This window comes from Anabrus simplex, chromosome 2 (genome assembly GCF_040414725.1).
Source record: "Anabrus simplex isolate iqAnaSimp1 chromosome 2, ASM4041472v1, whole genome shotgun sequence".
Taxonomy (NCBI): domain Eukaryota; kingdom Metazoa; phylum Arthropoda; class Insecta; order Orthoptera; family Tettigoniidae; genus Anabrus; species Anabrus simplex.
Genome location: NC_090266.1, coordinates 927224687 through 927246828, shown reverse-complemented (window position 1 = coordinate 927246828; position 22142 = coordinate 927224687). Strand labels below are relative to the sequence as shown.

Genomic DNA, 22142 nt, shown 5'->3' with positions numbered 1-22142 from the left:
AAAAAATCAGCTACACAAAATGGCGGCAGGCACGCATGCGTGGAAGGCAATAAACTATACCGTTCTGCTAACTACCGTCATCAAATTTACGAAGGGTTAGTGTTCTAGGGTTAAAGACTTGCTCTCAATTTTATCTTTTTTTCATTGTTGGATACATTTAACGATCTCGTAACTATGGCAACCTCTCATATTTCATATACTGTCTTTTTTGGTTTCTTGCCGGGCCATCTTCCCGGTGTTCTTTGGTTTATTGTCTGGGGATGCTGATCCTTAGAGGTGATTGTTGTGAACAGCATCTTTTAAAATAAGATACGATTTGAACTCGTGTCTGGTATTACCGGATGTTCGTTTGTGTGATTTAAGAAAGTAAATGTTTGCTTTCGTTGAACGTATCCAACTTTTCGCTTTGGTGAAAGAGATGCTTCGTTCCAAATAATTAATTACTTCGCCAAGAAAGAGGTATGTTCCAATTCTAGTTGTAATTGCAATTCAGAACGTTTCCTTACAATTTTGTTAATAACTACCAAACAGCACTTATTATGGGAAACACAACTGCTCGTTTTAGAGCCCGTACGTCTGTGATACTTAAGTAATCTCTTTTCTGTATCCCCTCTTATTTTTGTTCACTTTACGTTTTTATTTGAATTCCTACTTGTGTTAATCAATTTATGTTTTTGATCCCATTCTTTTATTTGGGGGTGCGGGTTATCACCTTTCTGCTTCCTGTCGTTGATTGATGAGGTACGAGTCCAGCTCCGGGGTGTTTTTAGCCTGTTCCAACCAGTCCATGAGGTAAGTATTTGTGTTAGTAGGTGTGTGTGCGGTGAGGGAGCACATTACCTCTACCATCATTAGTTATTTTACTATCTAAGTAGCAATACTCATCTACTGCCTTTAAGACTTCATTTCCCAATTTAATACACTGACTGACAGAGCAAATGCAACACCAAGAAGGAGTGGTCAGAACTTTATGCCAATTGCAGGGTAGACTGACGTCACTGAGGTATGCTCATGATGTGAAATGCGCCGCTGTGCTGCGCACGTAGCGAACGATAAATGGGACACGGCGTTGGCGAATGGCCCACTTCGTACCGTGATTTCTCAGCCGACAGTCATTGTAGAACGTGTTGTCGTGTGCCACAGGACACGTGTATAGCTAAGAATGCCAGGCCGCCGTCAACGGAGGCATTTCCAGCAGACAGACGACTTTTCGAGGGGTATGGTGATCGGGCTGAGAAGGGCAGGTTGGTCGCTTCGTCAAATCGCAGCCGATACCCATAGGGATGTGTCCACGGTGCAGCGCCTGTGGCGAAGATGGTTGGCGCAGGGACATGTGGCACGTGCGAGGGGTCCAGGCGCAGCCCGAGTGACGTCAGCACGCGAGGATCGGCGCATCCGCCGCCAAGCGGTGGCAGCCCCGCACGCCACGTCAACCGCCATTCTTCAGCATGTGCAGGACACCTTGGCTGTTCCAATATCGACCAGAACAATTTCCCGTCGATTGGTTGAAGGAGGCCTGCACTCCCGGCGTCCGCTCAGAAGACTACCATTGACTCCACAGCATAGACGTGCACGCCTGGCATGGTGCCGGGCTAGAGCGACTTGGATGAGGGAATGGCGGAACGTCGTGTTCTCCGATGAGTCACGCTTCTGTTCTGTCAGTGATAGTCACCGCAGACGAGTGTGGCGTCGGCGTGGAGAAAGGTCAAATCCGGCAGTAACTGTGGAGCGCCCTACCGCTAGACAACGCGGCATCATGGTTTGGGGCGCTATTGCGTATGATTCCACGTCACCTCTAGTGCGTATTCAAGGCACGTTAAATGCCCACCGCTACGTGCAGCATGTGCTGCGGCCGGTGGCACTCCCGTACCTTCAGGGGCTGCCCAATGCTCTGTTTCAGCAGGATAATGCCCGCCCACACACTGCTCGCATCTCCCAACAGGCTCTACGAGGTGTACAGATGCTTCCGTGGCCAGCGTACTCTCCGGATCTCTCACCAATCGAACACGTGTGGGATCTCATTGGACGCCGTTTGCAAACTCTGCCCCAGCCTCGTACGGACGACCAACTGTGGCAAATGGTTGACAGAGAATGGAGAACCATCCCTCAGGACACCATCCGCACTCTTATTGACTCTGTACCTCGACGTATTTCTGCGTGCATCGCCGCTCGCGGTGGTCCTACATCCTACTGAGTCGATGCCGTGCGCATTGTGTAACCTGCATATCGGTTTGAAATAAACATCAATTATTCGTCCGTGCCGTCTCTGTTTTTTCCCCAACTTTCATCCCTTTCGAACCACTCCTTCTTGGTGTTGCATTTGCTCTGTCAGTCAGTGTATTTCCTGCATCACCTGACTTTGATCGACTGCACTCCATTACTTTCGCTCTAGACATTTATTTATATCTTGTGATCCTGCCCCAAGACTGCCCATACCATTCAGCAATGTCTCCAGATCTTCTGCAGTCTCAAATAAAATAACGATATCATCAGAAAATCTAAGGGTTTTGATTTCCTTTCCTTGGATTGTGATTCCCTCTCCAAATTCCTCTTTGCTTTCCATTACTGTCTGTTCTATATAAACATTGAAAAGGAGGGCGATAAACTGCAGCCTTGCCTCATTTATTTCTGGATTGCTTGCTGCTTCTTTTTCAAAGCCCTCGATTCTTATCACTGCAGACTGATTTTCGTACAGATTGTAGATAACTCCTTTAAAGGTATCTGATCTCGATCATCTTCAGAATCTCAAATAGCTTAGTCCAATCAACATTATCGCATGCCTTTTCTAGATCTACGACCACCACGTATGTGGGCTTGTCTTCCTTAATTCGATCCTCTGAGATTAGACGTAAAGTCAGGATTGCTTCACATGTTCCCATACTTCTTCTGAAGCCAAATTTATCTTCTCCCAACTCAGTTTCAACTTGTATTTCCATCTTTCTGTAAATAATACGTGTTAAGATTTTGCAGGCATGAGATACTAAACTAATTGTGCGGTAGTTTTCACACCGTCGTTCTTGGGAATAGGTATACGCCAAATTATTTTTCTATATACAATTACGGCTGATTTAGTTTTAGTTTGTTTAGTGAAAGAAACGGATATTACCGAACATAACACACTGGTATACATTCTAAGAGCATATATTTAGTATGATACTTCATTTAAAATATACCTAGTCTATATATTGCATACACCGATGAGCAATTGTATTATGATCACCAACCTAATACGATGTAGGACCACCTTTCGCCGGCAGAACAGCGGCCCTCATCATTGCTGGGGTATCTGGAACAAGGAGCGCAACAGCAGGTCCTCCAGCAGCCTTACACTGCTGGGCGGTGGTGATGTAATTACGAACTCTCTTATCCAAGTCGAATCACATGTGTTCAATGGGGTTCATATCGAGGCTATTTGGGAGCCACGGCATTAAACCAGCTTGCTCGGTCATCGATGTTATAAACCAGGAATCTGGAGTCATCGGACCAGGCGACCATTTTCCAGTCATCCACCGAACAGTGGCAGTCAACAGTGGAGTACGACTGGATCGTCAACTCCGCAGTCCCATGCGTGGCAGTGTTCGATGAACCATGTGCTGGGAAACACTGGCCTGGTCATCATCGTTGTACCTGTTCTCCAACGATGATTTCGCGGTCACTCTGAACAATGCCCGACAGCCTCCGCTGGGCTCTGGAATTAACGAACAGCGGTCGGCACACGACTGGACGACGTGTCGTTCTTTGACCATCGTTACACCACTTTCGATAGATGCTCACAACAGCGGCACACAAGCAACCCACAAGCCGCGCCTTTTCAGAGATGCTGGTACCAACATGCCGTGCCATCACAAGTTTCCCTTTACCAAACGTGGAGAAATCGGCCGCTTTTCCTATTCTGACTCCGGAGAAACTATACTAACAGAAAGCCTGTAGACCCGCCCTATATATATCTCGTGCTACCAGCATGTCACGTGTTACTCTCTGCGCTCCAGACATGCTAAATATTCCCGAGTCGGGGTGCTCATAATACAGTTGTTCGTCAGTGTATACAGGACGATTGTCTCCCCTGTGGCGAAAAGCAATAAAGTTATAAGGAAGATAAAAAAGCCAAGATGTATAGTACAATACATTACCGTTTATGTACTAAAACTGTATGCTGCAACAAAAACAATAGCGAATCCAGGCCTGCATCTGATGATGCTATATCAACCGTCAGTCACTCATAACATAAGCGATTTAAGCGTAAATGTGAATAGTGGGTGTGCACGAGGCGTTTTAGTACTGCAAACTGCATGCAGTCAGTTTGTGAGTGCGCTTCGCGTAACAGCGTCTACTCTGGGCCGGACGAGAAACAACGTCACTGCAGTTGCTCGATGTGACTTACGTCGGCACGCTAGAGGCAATTCAACTCGATGAGCTTTCTCCTCCAAATATAATTAACAAACAGCAGTAAAGCATTGGACCATACTTCTTGGCTTACTGTCCTCCTTATCATCGCCTCAGTTACCTCCCTGCGTGTTGCCATAGAGGAGAGACTCACCCTGTTTTTGCGAAATACCACTTACTCATCATGATATCTCATGAACCACCGATCCGTTGAGAATGCCATTTAGAATAGGGGTACTTCTTAGGTCGTAAGTAACAGCTAAGGCGTAAAAAAAATCAACACCTAGAGGGTAAAAATAAGGGGGTAAAATCGCTAAAAATGGGCAATGTTTCGGAGTGATATGCCACTGGACGCTATGATAGTTAATTCTATGTCGCTTAGTAGCGTTGAAAAAATGAAATGTCGTATGGCTTTTAATGCCGGGATATCCCAGGACGCGTTCGGATCGCCAGGTGCAGGTCTTTTTATTTGACTCCCGTAGGCGACCTGCGCGTCATGATGAGGATGAAATGATGATGAAGACAACACATACACCCAGCCCTCGTGCCACGGAACCAATCATGTTTAAAATTTCCGACCCCGCCGGGAATCGAACCCGGAACCCCTGTGACCAAAGGCCAGCACGCTAACCATTTAGTCATGGAGAGGTCGAGGATAGCTATAAATAATGATCTTTTGTGCCTCTTTGTAGCGTTCATATCTGTCAGTCAGGAAAGGTGGAATGTTAAAAAAAAAAAAAAAAAAACAAACTTGTAGTTTTACGTGACTGTATTTCAAGTTTTACGTGGAATCCATACCACAGGGATATACCATTTAATTTCAAGATTAGCACATACATTGGCCGATAATCGAAACGCGGCCACCTTCGTGATAAATCAGTGACAACGCCACTCAGCTCTCACACCCCGCAGCGGGGTGGGGGTTAAGTAAGAGAGAACTATCTTAAGAACCAAGGTAGATTTCTCATTTATTATTTCTTACATGAACAAAACTACAAAAAACGAAGTCTTCATTTAAACACCTGTTCGAAGAAACGGTAATTCCGCTAGTGCTCTGATTTATCAGCGAGTAGACTACCGAATTATGCCCATCTCGCGGTCTAGGGATTGCGCGCTTGCATCTCACCTGGAAGCCTCATGGTCGATTCCGAGCCAGGTCAGGGCTGATTTTGAGGTTCACTTAGTCTACGTGAGAACAATTGAGGAGCTATCTGACGGTGAGATAGCGGCTCCAGTCTGGAGAGCCAAGAATGACGGCCGACAGGATTCGTCGCATTGATCGTGCGTCACCTCATAATCTGTAGGACTTGGAGATGAGCGGCGTCGCTTGGTAGGCCAAGGCCCATCAGGGCTGTTGTGCCATGGAGTTTGGTTTGATTCGGTTTGGTCTACTGAATTAGAATTAAGAGCTGATGTGCTCCCAACCTTTAGGATATAAGTTTTGCCGAACTAATTGGCTCAGACGGTTCAGCGCTGGCCTTCTGACCCCAACTTGGCAGGTTCGATCCCGGATCTGTCCGTTAGTATTTGAGTTGCTCAAATACTTCAGCCTCGTGCCGGTAGATTTACAGGCATGTAGAAGAACTCCTGCGGGACTAAATTCCGCACCTCGGCGTCTCCGAAAGACGTAAAATACTAGTTAGTTGGACTTAAACCCAATAACATTATTATTATTAGAGTTAGATACCATCCGACTTGAATTAAAATATAATGTTTAATTTTCGGTCTTTAAGGGGCCGATGGCCTAGCTGTTAGGCCCCTTTAAATAATAATAATAATAATAATAATTCCGGGCGAGTTGGCCATGCGGTTAGGAGCGCGCAGCTGTGAGCTCGCCTCCGGGAGATAGTGGGTTCGAATCCCACTGTCGGGAGCTCTGAAGTTGGTTTTCCGTGGTTTCCCATTTTCACACCAGGCAAATGCTGGGGCTGTACCTTAATTAAGGCCACGGCCTCTTCCTTCCCATTCCTAGGCCTTTCCCGTCCCATCGTCGCCGTAAGACCTATCTGTGTCGGTACGACGTAAAGCAAAATAACAAAAAAAAAGTAATAATCTAATTTTCGATTAAATTTCCTTGGCATTCACAAAAATAGTGCCAATCTCGATGAAGTTGATAGTCGTTGTTCTTCTATTTCCAATACAGCGGGTTTGCTTCCGGCTGGCATTGGTGGCATTTGAGGGTGTTAAATTAGGACCTCTCCGTGTCACTGGTTTAAAGAACTACCGTGGGGAAAAATTCGACACCCCAACGTCTCTTAAAAATCTGCAGCATTGGAAAGGACATTAAGAATTTTTTATTAGTATTAAGGAAAACAATGGGTGAAGCATGCCTATAACTCGATATTTGACACATTGAAACAGCAATCATCATTACCATGGTCAGTAGGATAAGGATAAGATACTTTCTTAACGTGCCGTGTTCAATATTGCCCGAATTTCTCTTTAAAATAAATTTGAGAACACGAAAGTTAATCATTTCTATGTTCTGAAATTTTATTGTTTGTGAGTGCTACTTATCCCGAGTCGGAAAAAGCGTGTTTGGTTCACGGCAATCTAAAATAAAACTCGAGACATCCAGTCTTGGTACACTGCCCAGGGCAGGCAGATCGATTATTTTTTGCTATGTGTTTAAAAACGGTAGTCCATCTTCAGTGCTGCCGACGATGGGGCTCGAACCCACTATCTCGTGAATGCAATTATTATTATTATTATTATTATTATTATTATTATTATTATTATTATTATTATTATTATTATTATTATTATTATTTTATAGGTTTTACGTTCCACTAACTGCTTTCACCGTTTTCGGAGATACCCTGGTGTCGAAATTTTGTCCCGCAAATGTTCTTTCACATGCCAATAAATTTACCGACACAAGGCTGATGTATTTGAGTACTTTCTAATACCACCCGACTGAACCGGGACGGAATCTGCCAACTTGAGCTCAGAAAGTCAGCACTGTACCATCGGAACTACTAAGCCCGGTATTATTATTATTATTATTACTATTACTATTCTTCTTCTTCTTCTTATTATTATTATTCTGTTTTTAGGCTAACTCTTTGGCTGAATGGTCAGCGTTGTAGCCCTACTGGCTCCAATTCGATTCCCGGCCGACTCGGGAATTTTAGCCGCGTTAGGTTAATTCAGCTGGCCTTGGGCCTGCGTGTTTGCTTGTCTCAATTCACATGTCTTAGTATACCGAGTGAGTTTTCCGTGGGTTATGGGCGCGCAGCTGTGAGCGTGCATTTGGGAGTTAGTGGGTTCGAACCCCACTGTAGGCAGCCCTGAAGATAGTTTTCCATGATTTCCCATTTTCACACCAGAAAATGCTGTACCTTAATTAATGCAACGGCCGCTTCCTGATCACTCCTAGCTCTTTCCTATCCCATTGTCCCCATATGGCCTATCTTTGTCTGTGTGACGTAAAGCCAATTGTAAAAAATATATATATATCTCTAAACATACGTACATCACTCCCACCCTATCAACCACTGCCGGAAACACGCAATAGGGAATGTATCTCTCTAGATAGGGTAAGCATCAGGAAGGCATCCGGCCGTAAAACAGGGCCAAATCCACATGGGTGACAGTTCGCACCTGCAACCCCGCCAACGGTGTGGGAAAAGTGACTGAAAAAGAAGCGAACTGGAATCGTGAAAGTGCATAATTTCTACAGTAATTATTATAATTGTAATTATTATTGTTATTAATGTTATTGGCTTGACGTCCCACTGAATACTTCTACTCTTTTTGGAGATGCCGAAATGCCGGAAATTAGTTCCGCAGGAGTTCTTTTACATGCCAGCAAATCTAATGACACGAGACTGACGTATTTGAGCACCTTCAAATACTACCGGACTGAGCTAGGATCGAACCTGCCAAGTTGGGGTCAGAAAGCCAGCACCTCAAACGTCTGAGCCACTCTGCCCGGCATTATTATTATTATTATTATTATTATTATTATTATTATTATTATTATTATTATTATTATTAAAATTAGGTATGTTTTACGTCCCTTCAACCACTATCGATCTTAAGAGCTACGGCAAAGCCAACAATTCTCCCTGAAAGAGAACACTTTAACATGCCAAAATTTATCAACCGACAGTTCTATGATTGGATTCTGCAACCTTGAACGTAAAAAGCGTGCACCCAATCAGCTACGCTACGCAGCCTGTCACTTGTCATTAAATGTAACATGGATCGTCTGAAGTTCCCTGCGCTTAAGGACGTATTTTCGTTTAATACATGTTATAGGGAAGGATCTAAGGATGTGAGGGATGCGAGGACCCGGCCGAAGGACGCTCGTACGCCGATGACGATTGGACAGAGTACTGTCGAGTGAATGAGCTGGGAGAACGCGCCCTCATAGGGTAGGACGAGCAGCACGTGACCACGGTGTACTACAAGAGAGGCACGCACGCGACCACCTGCACGAGCTCTGCCGAGGTTGGCCGAAACGCAAAGACGTCGGCGCCGTGGCGCGGTTGGTTCAGTGTCCAACTAACTTTCCGGGCCGGCCAGCAAGTTGTAGCGAGTGTGGCGGGCCGGGCAGCTGGACGGAGTGCGCAGCATGTTGGGGGGCCGCCCCAGCTCCCCGCCAGCTACTTACTAGCTTCGTTTCAAGGTAAGACTTCATCAGCTCCTTCCCCAGTCACACTTCCCGTGTTCGTCTTTCGTGGCACTTTGTCCCACAATAGATCGCAGAAAAAGAACTTTCAAACAGACGATTAATCTGCGTCAAATGAATAACCTATTACGACCTTACCGTTAGACTCCATATTAATATGACCGCATTTAAAATTTAAATTATTATGCAGTGTAATATCCGTGATAAACAATGACCATGCCTAAGATAACATTTCTTGAGTGTAGATTGAATTTAACAGTCCAAGGATACGTTTAGAACTTCAAATAACTATCATGAATTTCTCACGCAGTGTAATATTAATAACCAGCAGTTCGCATGTTTGCTATACGCATAGTAAGGAAATCGCTTCACATTAGGCTAAGAGATGCGTATACATTCAGAACTATAAATAATTAATCTTCAAAAATAGTAAACACGTCTGCCAGCTAGCATTTTGCTAGGAAATGATTCCGTCAAGAAATATTTAAATATCACGACTAAATAATATAGTATATTAATTTAATCGTGTTTTCGTCTCAAAATAGTCATCCCGTGAAAAGCCTATTGCAATTGACAGATAAAATTCATAAACAACATTAGTTGCTCTTGAGTGAACTGTCACGCATAATAATTATACCTTATCCCATTTTCTGGTGTAGAAGCCATGCAGCTGTAAAAGAGCGCATGATTTGAAAAACATATTGCACCAGTCTGGGGTGCAAACTAAGGACTACTTCGGAACTGACTGCTTCCTATCCCGAAGAAGTTCATGAAATTAAAAGCGAGATGAGGAGAGGCATATGTGACATAAACGTGGATATTTCATATCCCTACACTGTATGAGTACTTCCAATAAAATCATAAGTTTTTCATTTGATGGACCATGTAGATACTACTCATCATAGCGAAGAGAGCACTGAATTATATTGATCCCTTTCTCAGTAATATTGTCTATGTCTATGTCATGATCAATTTTATATCTTAACTTTCCGAATGTTCTAGGAACTGTGCAGTCTCATGTAACATCATTAGTAAAAAGTGACCTACTGTATCAGTCACCACAGAGGGTGAAGAACTTTCGGAATAAGGACACTGTAGTGGCGGGAATGTTATCTCATTTTGGGTTTGCGGTTTAATGAAAAGTTTTAAGTTCTTATTTGATTTCAACGCAGTTAAGATGACAAGAAAGAGGTATTATAGTTTTCTATTTCTACGTCGATTTCGAGAATTTCTTTCTTTTTCCGGGGAATGTCAAGTAGGCCTACTCGCAACAAACGTTAAACGTTTACAGTGTATTCCTGATAATCAGCGGGGAATAGTAGAGGCAAAATGATGGAAGTAAACAGCCAAAAAGTATTTCCCGCGTTACGTTTTCACTTGGAGTAAAGCACTATCACAGCATTTTCTTGGAGTAAATATGTGAAAGAGCAGTATAGAAAGAACTTTCAGGGTAGTCGTCGGATGTTGCGGGGGACTGGACGACTCAGTTTTAGCTTGGAACATATCTTAGTACACTCAGCTATCGGAGTAAGTTAACCTGAACAAGTAAGGAAGTATATGCTCCGCCCTTGATTACCACGACGAAGAAATAATGAAAAAAATTTAGATGCACGCGAAAGGCTCGTGAAAGTAAAATGCATTGTAAACATTAGTAGGCAATGTGCGTTCCCTAAAGGATATCAGAACGAATTTTGGAACACTTTTTACAGACCAAAATCAATAAATGCGACTTCTGATGGATACAAGGAGAATATTCCTGAAGAAGATTTCGTAGCTCAGTTTTCCTCTCAGTATTTTATTCTAGAGTTATTGACTAAATTATTTCATTCTGTAATAATGGAAACTGCATTATAATGCAGGAAACGATTAATACATCAATAATCCTGTAGCTACGTAACCCTTCCTCCTAACAAATCTAACGAATTTTCCTGTCGTTTAACATTTAAAAAAGATTTTAACTGATCTTAGAGCAATATTACATCAGAGAAACCGATTTTGAATATTAAGGATCATGCTAAAAGGACAGAAAATCGTTTCGAATTTAAATAGCCCGTATTTATTAAATTCTTTTATTTGACAAATTTGAAGTAAGTTAATCTCATGCTTGGTTTCACTGAATAAAAGTTCATACATACATTTTCTTAATTTACAGGAAGACCTCATATCTCACCACTCTTGAGTGTGTTATTAAAATGTAGATTTTTGAGATAACATAATTTCAAATTTGACAGTCGTTCCAGTTATTCGGCTGAAACTACATCTTACAGATCGCAAGTATGGTATCTCAGTTTTAACCTGCTTCTATTTGGGAATCATTTCGCAGGTGGCTACATTTTATTTGCGAAAGCTGTAGTTTCCTTTTATACAATATATTTCTTTTCAAATTGATTTCTATAACATAGGAATCTTTTAATTCTACATAGCTGGACGTTGAAATCCATGAAGTTAATTCCACCTCAAGCCAGTTCTAACGTGTATCAGGAACTTCAATAAAGACGCGTTCCGAGACTTGTAACTACATTACAAGAAAACGAAGAAGCCCATCGCAACAGAAGTTGATTCTAATCACCATTCCTCATTATCATTCTTCTTTTATTTTTAGCGGTTTAACGTCGCAGCTACTCAGATAGGCATTCACCGACAATGGGAATGGAGGGGGCTAGAACTCGGAAGAAAGCGGCGTAGCTAAAATTAAGTTAGTTGCAGAATTTACCTGGTATGAAAATGGGAAACAACAGAAACCTACCTTGAGAGCTATAGACGAACCCATCATCTCCCGAATTTCTCATGATCTCTTTACGATTAGCTTTACGTCGCAATGACTCAGATAGATCTTATGGCGACGATGGGATAGAAAAGGGGTAGGAGTTAGAAGGAAGAAACTGTGGACTTTATTAATATCCAGCCCCAGCATTTGCCTGGTGTGAAAATGGGAAACCACGGAAAAACATCTTCAGGTCTGCGAACCTACCATGTCCCGAATGCAAGCTCACAGCTACGCCGCCCTAACCGTAAGGCCACCTCGCTCGGTGTAATAATTTTAGTCATCCAAAGTAATCAAAACCAAACCACAAACCTCATGAGGTTGTCATATAAATCACTGGCTTACTGACCAAGGCTGCCTTCCGTTAAACAGGATTAGTGTAGTGTGGGTAGTAGGCTATAACAGATTCCTCCCCTTTAACGTCAGTTTATTTGACAGGGGCTGTTACCATTTTAGAATAAGTAACTCATCAATTTTTGTTCTGAAGAGAGTGAGTGAACTCCAATCTGGACTCCCAAACTAGCCTTAATTCATGATGGCCGAGTATCAAACGCGAGAACTTCCAGCGGTATCCATTAAACTACCGATGTACTCACAAAATGAGCAAATTGTTAAAAATTAGTTCAGTGTGAAAATGATGCCCGCCTCTGTGGAGTGTGATTAACTGCCACCTCCGGAGGCCCGGGTTCGATTCTCGGCTCTGCCACGAAATTTGAAAAATGGTACAAGGGCTGGAAAGGGGTCCACTCAGCCTCTGGAGGTCAACTGAATAGAGGGGGGTTCGATTCCCTCTTCAGCCATCCTCGAAGTGGTTTTACGTTGTTTCCCGCTTCCTTTCAGCCAAATGCCGGGATGGTACCTAACTTAAGGCCACGGCCGCTTCCTTCCCTCTCCCTTGTCTATCCCTTCTAATCTTCCCATGCCCCCACAAGGCCCTTGTTCATCATAGCAGGTGAGTCCGCCTGGGCGAGGTACTGGTCCTCCTCCCCATTTGTTATCTCCCGATTCAAAGTCTCACGCTCCAGGACACTACCCTTGAGGCGGTAGAGGTGTGGTCCCTCGCTGAGTCCGAGGGAAAAACCAACCCTGGTGGGTAAACGGATTAGGAAAGAAAGAAAGAAAGAAAGTTAAAATGGTATTCTTACAGCACCGCAGTCGTCTAGGAAACGGTTCCTGTGTCGGATTAATTTTAGCAGAATAAATATAATAAGGTCTGTATAGAAAAGATGTAACATGATACAGAAATGTAGTTTTGCACAAGAAGGGAACAACTCAATTTTAGAAGACTGACTATCGACCAAGAACCGCTTTGGAATTGGGGAGAAGTTCTTAAATACTTGACGGCCCCGTGATCTAAGGGTGGCGAGCCTACCTCTTACCAGGAAGCCCCGCATTCGAAACCCGGCCAGTACAAGGATTTTTACTTGGATCTGAGGGTTGGTTCGAGGTCCATGAGATTGTGGGATTACAGTTGAGGAGATATATAACTCTGAGATAGTGATCCCGGTATAGATAGCCAAGAATAAACAGCCGAGATATTTGTCGCGCTGATCACGCGTAATCTGCATGTCTTCCACCTGGGCAGCGCTTGCTTGGTACGCAAAGACTCAACTGAACTGTTGCGCCATGGCGTTTGGTTTTCTTAACTTCCTTTTCCTCATACTACTACTACTACTACTCCTACTACTACCCGAAGTAGGCCCTACTATACTGCTCTGTCGATCTTTCCAGTTGGACCTTCGGGGCTCACAAAAGTTAATTACACTTAAATGATAAAAGTCATGTTTAACAAAGCCAGAAGAACTGACTTCAAAAACACAGGTAGATAAAACTTGTCCAGATCTGCTTCCGTTAGACGGATGGCGTGGCTCACATGGCAGAGTTTAAGTTGTTGGGTCCGATCAAGGATCACTCTAATGGTCGCCGAATGTGCTCAGATATGCCAGTCTCATATCGGTAGATTTATTGACACTTTAGAGAACTCCTGCGGGACAATATTCCGGCACCTCTGCGCGTAAAAGTAGTTAGCGGTACATATTATTATTATTATTATTATTATTATTATTATTATTATTATTATTATTATTATGATTATTATTATTATTATTATTATTATTACATGTTGCGTTACGTCGCACCGACAAGATAGATCTTATGGCGACGATTGGAAAGGAAAGCGACAGGAGCGGTAAGGAGGCGGTTGTGGCCTTAACTGAGTTACAGTGGGTTCGAAGCCCACTGTCGGTAGCCCTGAAGATGGTTTTCCGTGGATTCCCATTCTCACACCAGGCAAATGCTGGGGCTGTACCTTAATTAAGGCCACGGCTGCTTCCTTCCAACTCCTGGCCCTTTCCTATCCCATCGTCGCAATAAGACTTATCTGTGTCGGTACGACGTAAACAAAACTCTACAAAACAACGTCGAAATTGAAGTCGAGTACAAGATCGCATCTTCAGTAATACGTAGAGGAATTTAAAATATTTTCACTACCGATGGAAATGTACTATTTTGTCAACCGTGTGGCAAAACAAGTGCATATCAATGTTCTCAAGTAACCATGCATTGCCTAGAAATAAGCACATAGCTGCTGCTTCGCGTGTGCGTTCGCGACAATTACTAACAGATGAACCAGCTTCTTCAAATTTAGGCCCATCCAGATACCCCCCAGTATTATTTAGATGTATGTAAACCAAGTCTTTGCGCCGACATTCACCTTGGCAAAATAAATAATCCTAGACTGAGAAATTTCCTAAGAAGTACATTAAAATTGAGCGCCCAGATGAATCCACATCAAGGTGAAACTATCTCCCAGTATGTTACGGAAGAAGCTTTACAAAGAATTCGGGCAGTAGGCCTATGTGATAGCGAAAATTTGTGGGTGAGCCCTGTTGAACCCAATTTTTCAAGTGGCAGAAAAGTAAGAAATGTTGTAGTTGTTGTGTTGAAGGATGACAAAACTGCTTGCGAACATCCTTATTTGCTAGCGAGGAAATAAATGTCTATTGCAAACCATGTCACTGTAGCTAGGTTGTTTAATTGAGTCATGCACTTACTTTGGCCAAAAGGTGTAAAGCACGACAATGTATTTTTTCTACTTACTAGTAGTTGAGTTTACATGAGAAAAGCAGCTGATGTTCTTTCTGTAAGCTTTCCGAAAATGATACAAGTAACTTTCGTTCATGCTATACACAGGTTATGTGAAACTGTAGGGACTCAGCATCCCAAAGACCGAGTTGGCCGTGCGTTTATGGTCGCATAGCTGTGAGCTTGCATTCGGGAGATCGTGGGTTCGAATCCCACCGTCGGCAGCCCTGAAAATGGTTTTCTATGGTTTCCCATTTTCACAGCAGGCAAATGCAGAGGATGTACATTAATTAGGGCCACGGCCAGGGCCATGTCGGTGCGACGTAAAACAAATAGCAAGAAAAGTATCCTAAAGTGGATAAATAGTTAGTGTCTAATGGCAAACATGTCCTTCTCTGCCTATTGTCACGCGGTGGGGTTACTGGCTTAGCGCTGTGGTATACTGCGCAGACAATTTCGAATGTTTTGCATCCGTTGTGAAGGCATTTGATAAAAACGATGGGTTGTCAATTGGGATTCTTCAAGAATTACTGAAATACAGCTCTTTGAAAAATGATTTGGCGTTTATATCTGCCAATCTAAGCTTCTTGTGTAAAACCATAGACATACTTGAAAAATCCACTGACCTGTTGTCCGAAACAGTGAAGAAGGTACGTGCTGTTGAAAGTAAACTAGATTCACTCTCACAATCACCCTTGCAGGTACAGGGACTGTTAAAGACCAAATATCAAAATTAGAAAATTTGGAAACATTAGAAGTTAGAAAACAGAGGGTTTTAAAAATATGCGAAGTTGCTAAAGTACTGGAGGGTTGCTCACGTTGGTGAAATTGACGGCATCAGTGTTGGTGACTATGTGATGTGCAACAAAATGCCTTCTTTAGATACAGTATAATCGGCATGCATTTGTGATGGTCAATTTGGAGATAACTTTTGTTGTTCACTGCAATTCTGATAATATTTCTAGTAACTAATAATCGAGCGTGATTGCTGACTGGTGCAAATTTTTAAAAGATGGTAGTTTTTTGCCATATTTAAGCAAAATGTTACCTTGTTTTTGTAAATACCATAAGATCTACTCTGGCACGTCAAAAATTAATATACCATACTATACTTTTCCATACACAGATATTCATTTGCCTCAAGGAGCACGTTTGGTAGCACGATGTTTTAATCCAATACTTTTTATTTACCACTTGAACGCGAGTGTTTATGTGATATTTAAAGCAGAGCATTTTTAAATTTTTATCAAATATTTTTATGATGTTTATCACATAAAGGTAAATATTGTTCATATTTTTAGCACATAATAATCCACACCATAGTAATTATATTCAGGTGTATTAACACTGACAGCTACAATGCCGTTTAGAGTACGTTATTTTCAAGTCATGCTATCACAAGATTTTGTCAGCTGTAGACAGAATGGCCAAAAGTACCTGTACACAGCTTACACTCTACGAGCCCTGAAAAACTATGCGGATGGACGTGTTTGTAATGTCTGCAATTCTAGCACAATGTGACAACACTGGATTACGGAGAAAACGGAATTACCTCACATTCTGTGTTAAATTTCTACCGAGCTAACATAGCCCAGGGAGCTCCATTTTTTTCACTAGTTTGCAGTTGGTTAGTCGTTCTCCTTATGTTACTACAGTAAGATAACTACTTCATTCCCTGCTGAAGTTGGTGCCATTTGGGGGATGTTATTTCAGACAATTCCATATCATTGACTTCCGGAACATTGAAGGATTCCCGAGGGACAAAATTTAAAAACTTCGGAGTCTCCTGAAATGTATAGGAACTGAAGGACGTTAAGCAAATAATACGGTTATTACTTCGTCAATACCTAGGTTCAGGGTCTGGTCAAGTAAGTAACTTTCTATGTTCGACTTCAGTCACTACTGATCTGCATTTAGGGCAGTCACTCAGGTGACAGATTCCCTACCTGTTATTTTCGTAGCCTTTTCTTAAATGATTACAAAGAAATTGAAAATTTATTGAACATCTCCCTTGGTAAGTTATTCCAATCACTAACTCCCCTTCCTATAAACGAATATATGCCCCAATTTGTTCTCTTGAATTCCAACTTTAGCTTCATATTTTGTTATCTTTCCTACTTTTAAAGACACCTTTCAAACTTATTCGTCCCACCAATGTCATTCCACGCCATCTCTCCACTGACAGCTCCGAACATACCACTTAGCCGAGCAGCTCCCCAGTCTTCCCAGCCCAAACTTTGCAACATTTTTTTTAACGATACTATTATTTTTGGAATTCCCCCAGAACAAATCGACATGATTTTCTTTGGATTTTTTTCCAGTTCTTGAATCAAGTAATTCTGGTGAGGGTCCCATACACTGGGGTCCCATACACTAGTTGGGGTCTTACCAGAGTATTATATGCCCTCTCCTTTACATCCTTACTACAACCCCTAAATACCCCCCTAACCATGTGCAGAGATCTGAACCCTTTATTTACAATCCCATTTATGTGATTACCCCAATGAAGATCTTTCCTTATATTAACACCTAGATACTTAACACACTCCATGAAAACATCTGGAAGAGAGTAAGAGGCTTCCGCTAGACGTAAGTTCAGCCATGACCGACTTCATAGCAGGCCAGAGTGTACGATGTAGCGGCTCTGGGGGCCGGTCATGTCGACCAAGTTCCAGCGCCTGGTACCAGGCATTTTCCTCGTTCGTAATTGCAGCTGCTACTTCAGTCAAGCGGCTTATGAGAAGTCCTGTGGAAATGCCGCTAAGTCGTGCGATAGTTTAAAGTTGAAACCTTAGCGTAGTTGGGGATCCGCCCTAACAAAACTCACCTCAACTTCCAAACACGACAGGCGTAACATTTCATGAAATAACCACCTAAACACCAATGAAGGAATTAACATGATTGTAACCTGTCGTCTTTACCCAAACATGACAACGAAATACTTTTATTAATAGTTTTCCCTGGTAGAAGGAGCAGACAGGAAGCAAGAAAAAGAAACGGTAAAATAAAGAGACTGAGGTCTTATTACAGTGAATAGATATATTATTGCTGTTTTGAAAAAACATTCAATGTTTCATAATCGCATCACGGCTTTCTCGCACCGGAAACATTTATGTTAATGCCACAATACACAACTGATGGATACCACATTTAAGTTACAACCACAAGTTTCCATTTCATGCGCACTTTCCTTTCAGAAATTGTACTACTTTTAGAGTAGGCCTAAATATGGGTAGTATATTCAGCAGTATATTACAAAATATGCTTGTCATACTTAATGTCATGCTCCTATTTTCAGAACTATAAAAGTAAACAGTATTTATTTAACAATATTTTGAATTAATGCTATCTATAGCCTCTAAGGACAGATCCAGAAAGATCTTCTTACGCAGACAAACACTGTTTGAAAAACTGAGACTTATAATCCTCGGAAATTAATATCTGCATAATAGAAAATACGTACATGCCTATCTCAATGACAAAATCAAAATGGTTTGAAATTCATTTTTGTTTTCAACCTGTCCACTTATAAGTGAAACACAAGAGGCAAAATTTAACACTAATGTCATATTATGTAAGAACAAAAACATAAATGGCTTGGTTCATTTAAAATATTAGGTACTCTAAGTTGTCACAAGTCTAATTGCTTATGAAGTAGGCTACACAAGAATCTTCCTTGCGATACGGTAGGCCTACTTGATTAGGTCGCCTGTGTACCAATATTTAAAGACAGGAAACATCAACATTAATGTTACTGGCATATAGGTAGGCTATATAGCAGATATCACATTTATGTTTAGGTGAATGTCACACGTTTCCTTTTCTTATACACTTTTGTTTCAGAAAATTTACTATTCCTGTTTTTAGAATAATAAATTATCAGCACTATACTACAAAATATGCTTGACAATTATGTAGAAATGAAAAGGTTCGCACAAGATAGGGTGGTATGGAGAGCTGTATCAAACCAGTCTATGTACTGATGACTCAAACAACAACATGCTTGACATACTTAGTGCCATGATCCTGTTTTCCGAATTGCAAAAACAGATATCATTTAACAATGTTTTCAATGAAACGCTGCTATCTATAGTCTCTAAAGATAGATCCAGAAGGATCTTCTTATGTAAAGAAACGTCGTTAGCAAAAAACTGAGGTTGATAATCCTCGGAAATTAATGCCTATCTCAGCTACTGTGAGTCCTCCCCTATTAAAAATGATGAAATATTCATTCGTATTTTCAACCTGTCCACTTAAAAATGAAAGACAAGAGGCAAAATGTAATGATAAAGGCATCTCATGTGCTTCATAACCACAAACATACAAAAAACTTGGTTCACATAAGATATTGTTCTTTAAGTAGTCACTAGTCAAAATGGCTCTGAAGTTACTTATTATTAAAATACTATGTACATGTTTCACTGCTATCGATGCCGGTGTTAATTTAAGATTAAAAGAAACCTAAACTGAATTTAATGTAAGTAACGATTATGATACTTGAATATATTAATTTCATCGTGAGTGATATCGCGTCAGACTTAATATAACCTGAAACCAAGGGGCCGTTTTACGAGAATGGGGATTTTATTCTTCAATACATAAGCAGACACTATCAGTAGGCATAAATCATATTATCGCAAAGTTAATAATGAAATCATTTTTGATATTAAACCAAGAAGGGAAACATTAAATAACTGGATAATGGCCTTTGATAATTTACACATTTTAAAGTCGTGCAGATAGTGATGCACAATAGGTACGGATACTTACATTGTAATGCAGATAATTATATTATTGTTCATATCACAGCCAGAATCAATTATCACTGCAGCGGAAATGTAACTATTCCTTAAATAGATTGATACAAAGCACAGATGAACACAACTTCTTCCTGAACAACGAATTCCATTAGCTACAGTGGGCCCCCAGCTCTGTTTCCGGCCTGTATGAAGTCGGCCATGCCTCAGCACTAAACGGGATAGAGTCGATCACCCTTCCTCCTGGGAAAAAATCATAGCACTCATTTCCGGTGTAGGCTGAGAGTGGAACGCCAGGGTCATTTGCCTTCTCAGAACTAGAACTCTCGTTTCTGCATTTTTTTGACATCTGGCCGGGAATCGAATTCACGTCCTTTCAGGTGAACCAAGTACGCTCTTAATACTCAGCAAGGCAGTTCACATTTTTTTATGTCAACTAGTTTAATAATTTCGTATTGAATGTTTAACTTATTTTTATTTTCATGTTTCATATGTATCATCATAGTAAAATAAAGCCTTCCCCACACAGGCCATAAAAGCCCTTGAATAGTGGAAGGTAAAGTCTTCTACTATTCGTCACCTCGACCTACCTGAGATATAGCGAGAGCTCTGTGCCCGGCCCCCTTTTCTCCCAGGAATTAACTTGGTACTCATTTTTGGTTCAGGCTGTCTGAACCTCAGGGCCATATGCTTCTCCAGAAAGGGAACATTTCGTTTCTAAATTTTCGACTCCCTAACGGGGAATCGAGCCCCTGGCCTTCTGGCTGAACCAACCATATCTTTAGCACATCCGATAGGCAGCCATGATTATCAAGGTGCCTTTTCAAACTCTTTATTCTCCTATGCCGTAGTCTAGGATTTAGCGTAGTAGCTTCCCTCCCGCTTATCCAAGTTAGATTTCCAACTTTTCCAGGAATTTGACACTGATTGAAGGATTGTAACGGGGCACATTCAGCCAGATAACATTACAAAAAGAGAAGGAGAATTTGTTTTGTGTAGATTCCCTTCTTCATATTCAGACAGTAGCCATACGTACACGCCATGGTCGTTTCCTCCCCTCTCCTAGCCTCAAGTAATACACGCACCGGTGCAGACAATACAGCCACAAACGTTCTTCTTCGTGGCCTTTCTCCCAGTTACCTCGGATTTGCTCTTTATATTGATTTTGCCCAGTTTTACCGCCGAATGACTTTCCTGGCGCAAATCCAATCCTCTACGGTAGGGAGTATTCACCATACCGTGTTTCTGTGGTGATTTGCTGTGTGACGTACTGTGTGTAAGTGAAGATGTCTATTAAGACGAATACAAACACCCAATCTCCAAATTAAGGGAATTAAACAGGTGCTGTTAAAATCCTTGGTCCGGCCGAGAATCGAACACGAGGCTCTCTGAACTGAAAGCCAGTACGCTGACCATTCAGCCAAGAAGTCGGACTACACAGCCACAAAGGTTATCATACAGAATTCACATACACAAAGATAAAACCAGTGTATCAGACAGGTTGTATTAAGCCCCTTTCATGAAGCAACAACAACAAATATACTTTTACCTAAAAGTCTGAGCGTGGTTGAGTGGTTTAAATCTACTAAGGGAACAGGCACAATCTCCGCCATATAATGGTTGTACTATTGATTAGTAAGATTTTACAGGTGGGATGGAAATCTTTCGCGAATAATCTCTTTCCTCACGACTTAAATGGTGCAGCCATATGTACGAATGTTTGAACACTCTGTATAGTAAAACTTTGATGATAACTGAGATATATCAAATTGCCTCTCTTCTTATAAACGAATTCCATTTATCACGGTTTACGTGGCCTGTCACTTAGTCTCGACTCTTCAGTTAACTCCCCCTCCTCTTACTTTGAAATGGAATGCAACATCTTACATTTATTTGCAGCGAACTCATAGGGAACCGTGTGTGAAGCCTTAGGATGTCTCGAGAAACCGGCTTGGAGGCAACCGCAGGGAAAAGCGGACACGTTCTGTTTCTTATGACAGCCGCCCGGAAGTTAAGACACTTCATATTTGAGTGGATTACTTGAACTGAAACAATTTATAATCTGAGGCAACGAATCGAACATAAATAAGTTCTTGGAATGATCTCACTGGCCGGCCCCGTGGTGTAGGGGTAGCGTACTTGCCTCTTACTCGGAGGCCCCGGGTTCGATTCCCGGCCAGGTCAGAGATTTTTACCTGGACCTGAGGGCTGGTTCGAGGTCCACTCAGCCTACGTGATTAGAATTTAGGAGGTGTCTCACGCTGAGATGGCAGCACCGGTCTAGAAAGCCAAGAATAATGGCCGAGAGGATTCGTCGTGCTGACCACACGACACCTCGTTATCTGCAGGCCTTCGGGCTGAGCAGCGGTCGCTTGGTAGGCCAAGGCTCTTCATGGGGGGAATGATCTCACTGAAATGGATGATAACAATTTACTCCTTACTGTGCTGGGAAAAGAGAGATAAAAACCCTACCCAATCCATACCGCTAGAGCCCTGATGGGTCTTCGCCTACCAAGCG

At 42.0% G+C, this 22142-nt stretch overlaps 1 protein-coding gene across 1 annotated transcript in view; it reads left to right on the top strand.

Moving 5' to 3' along the window:
* The first annotated feature begins 8893 nt into the window (after window positions 1–8893).
* SerT (Serotonin transporter) overlaps window positions 8894–22142 on the top strand; it is a 1090530-nt gene continuing 1077281 nt past the window's right edge. Inside the window, exon 1 of the mRNA XM_067141695.2 lies at window positions 8894–9016. The gene's annotated coding sequence lies outside the window, so the exon portion shown is untranslated. The remainder of the gene's footprint in view (window positions 9017–22142) is intronic.